This window comes from Schistocerca gregaria, chromosome 3, assembly GCF_023897955.1.
Source record: "Schistocerca gregaria isolate iqSchGreg1 chromosome 3, iqSchGreg1.2, whole genome shotgun sequence".
Lineage (NCBI taxonomy): Eukaryota > Metazoa > Arthropoda > Insecta > Orthoptera > Acrididae > Schistocerca > Schistocerca gregaria.
Window position 1 is genome coordinate 772896718 of NC_064922.1, and position 3070 is coordinate 772899787.

Genomic DNA, 3070 nt, shown 5'->3' on the forward strand with positions numbered 1-3070 from the left:
CGAACGCAATGTTTTCCGTGCCCCCCGATACGCTTTATTTAACCTCCACTGCTAGTGCTCCTGCTTGCCGCCCGTGGGTGGTTACTGCACTTTGACGTCGAACATAGTCGATGATCACGTTACCGTGAATGACCGAAATTGGGGAATGTCGACTTTCATCGGTAAATGTCAAGAGATACCAGATACGCCGGTGAAAGATCGAATATTTAATTACATTGTTGTACATTCGGACCCTCTCCGGCGTGTGTCGACAATCACAGATATGCTCTGGTGGAGGTCCAAAACAGAAGAGTCAAAAAACAAACGAATGGCTCTCTTCTGCCAAATCCTTTGTTCTGTTCGGAGTCAGTCAGCTTTGTCAGTCTTATTCGAGCTTTGATAACTAGAGTAACGTTTTTTTAATTATTTTCCCGATACCGTAATTTATACTAAATGGATACTGCAATAAATCGTGATCTTTTTCATGAAAAGTAAATGCATTAATTGCGGGTAAACGAGAAGACAATTGTTTTTATTTTTCTCAAGAAAAGACGAATAAAACGTTTTGATGTTTTAAAGATTAATGATGAAGAGAAGTTGATTGTACCACTAAAACCAGGGGAAACGAACATACATTATTATGCTACCACTGAAGAATTATAAAAAACTTCTTGGCAGATTAAAACTGAGACCCGGACCGAGACTCGAACTCGGGACCTTTGCCTTCCGCGGGCAAGTGCTCTACCAACTGAGCTACCCAAGCACGACTCACGCCCGCTACTCTGCCAGTACCTCGTCTCCTTCCTTCCAAGCTTTACAGAAGCTCTCCTGCGAACCTGCAGAACTAGCACTCCTGAAAGAAAGGATACTGCGGAGACATGGCTTAGCCACAGCCTAGGAGATGTTTCAAGAATGAGATTTTCACTCTGCAGCGGAGTGTGCGCTGATATGAAACTTCCTGGCAGATTAAAACTGTGTGCCGGAACGAGACTCGAAGTCGGGACCTTTGTCTTCTGTAATGTTTGGAAGGTGGGAAACGAGGTACTGGAAGAAGTAAAGCTGTGAGGACGGGGCGTGAGTCGCGCTTAGGTAGCTCAGTTGGTAGGGGACTTGCCCGCGGAAGGCAAAGATCACGAGTTCGAGTCTCGTTCCGGCACACAGTTTTAATCTGCCAGGAAGTTTCATATCAGCGCACACTCCGCTGCAGAGTGAAAATCTCATTCTGGAAGAATTGTACAGTAAACGTCCGGTTCAAGGCGCTTCAGTCTGGAACCGCGTGACCGCTACGGTTGCAGGTTCGAATCTTGCCTCGGGCATGGATGTATGTGATGTCCTTAGGTTAGTTAGGTTTAAGTAGTTCTAAGTTTTGGGTGACTGTTGACCACAGATGTTAAGTCCCATACTGCTCAGAGCCATTTTGTACAGTGTACTGTATGACACTCACATCAGAATAGGCCACGGAGGAAGAACACGTATGCTTAAAAAGTTGCAAGTTAAATACAAAAATATTGCAAATGAAGTGGTAATGCTGTATTTAAATTTATGCAAACAGTGTCAAATGATACACAGTGCACCTAAGAAAGGTACTGTAGTGAAGCCAATGCTTAGTTCTGAATTAAACTCAAGATGTCAAGTTGATCTGATAGATATGCAATCAAACAGAAATGGCGAATATAAGCTTATAATGGTGTATCAAGATCATTTAAGTAAGTTTGTCCAGCTAAGACTTTTGAAAACTAAAAGAGCTGAAGAAGTAGCGCTTCACGTTCTTTCAATATTTTTAACATTTGGTGCACCAGCAATATTGCAATCAGATAATGGTAGAGAATTTACTAATCAAGTCATATCTGAAATGTGCACTATGTGGAAAGATGTTAAAATAGTTCATCGAAAGCCTCGTCACAGTCAAACACAAGACTCAGTTGAAAGGGCCAATCAGGATATACAGAATATGGACGAACGATAACGATAGAAGTAAATGGTCAGATGGTTTATCCTCTGTTCAATTTGCCAAGAACACTACATACCACGAAGGAATAAGCCAAAGTCCTTATGAAGCCGTGTTTGGCGTTAAAGCAAAAAGAGGTATAGCATCGTCTTTTTTGCCTGGCGAACAAATAGCAAATATTGAAACTGAAGAACAACTCGAAGAAATTGCCAATGCTTATGAAACCAAAGAACAGCTTGAAGAAACTGTTAATGCTTATAAAAGAAATTTGAGCCGTGGTCATACCGAAAACCATATTCCAAACAAAAATATTGAAGAGGATTTACAACATCTTCACACCAAATTCTGTCTGAAAAACACGAGTTGATTTCTACAAAAGTCTCCTACTGCAAGCAACAAAGATGTTACGAACCTCACAAAAACAATTTCTTCCTGCTCAAATTGGTGATAATGTACGAATACAATTCCCTGATGTCTCTGATTTTCTCTTGTAGAATGTACGGTTTATTTTAAATTCATGATCATTCCTTTCAGAACGAGAGGCTAAAAAGTTACATCACCCTTGTGACGTTTTATAGCGACTGAATTACGGAGAAGAAAATATAAATCTACAACATGTTCAACATTCACCGTTAGTGGATGGTGAATGTCAACATTTACCGGTGTAAGTCAAATGGCTCTGAGCACTATGGAACTTAACATCTATGGTCATCAGTCCCCTAGAACTTAGAAGTACTTAAACCTAACTAACCTAAGGACAGCACACAACACCCAGCCATCACGAGGCAGAGAAAATCCCTGACCCCGCCGCGAATCGAACCCGGGAACCCGGGCGTGGGAAGCGAGAACGCTACTGCACGCGGTGTAAGTCAGAAATAAGGGTATTTAGGAAATATTTCGGACATACACTAAGCGACTATGTGAATGTTGACATTCACCGGTGAAAGTCGATATTCTCGAGATATCGGTGTTTCACGGTAAAAGTCACATTAAAGTGAATGGACCGTGTATAACGCATTAACAATCCATTTACTATTTACTAGCAATGCTGTTAACTTTTCTGGTTTTAAAGCTGTTTTCCTAATTCCAGTCTTTCGATTTTTTACTAGCACAGCACTAAGATTATGATCTCACGTTTCTTCA

The 3070-nt window shown here is 41.2% G+C and overlaps 1 non-coding gene across 1 annotated transcript; it reads right to left on the reverse strand.

Annotated features, from left to right (window-relative positions):
* Nucleotides 1-668: 668 nt before the first annotated feature.
* On the reverse strand, nt 669-742 carry Trnap-cgg (transfer RNA proline (anticodon CGG)). The gene has a single exon. It is a non-coding gene; the product is annotated as a tRNA-Pro (tRNA).
* Between the last annotated feature and the right edge of the window lie 2328 nt (nt 743-3070).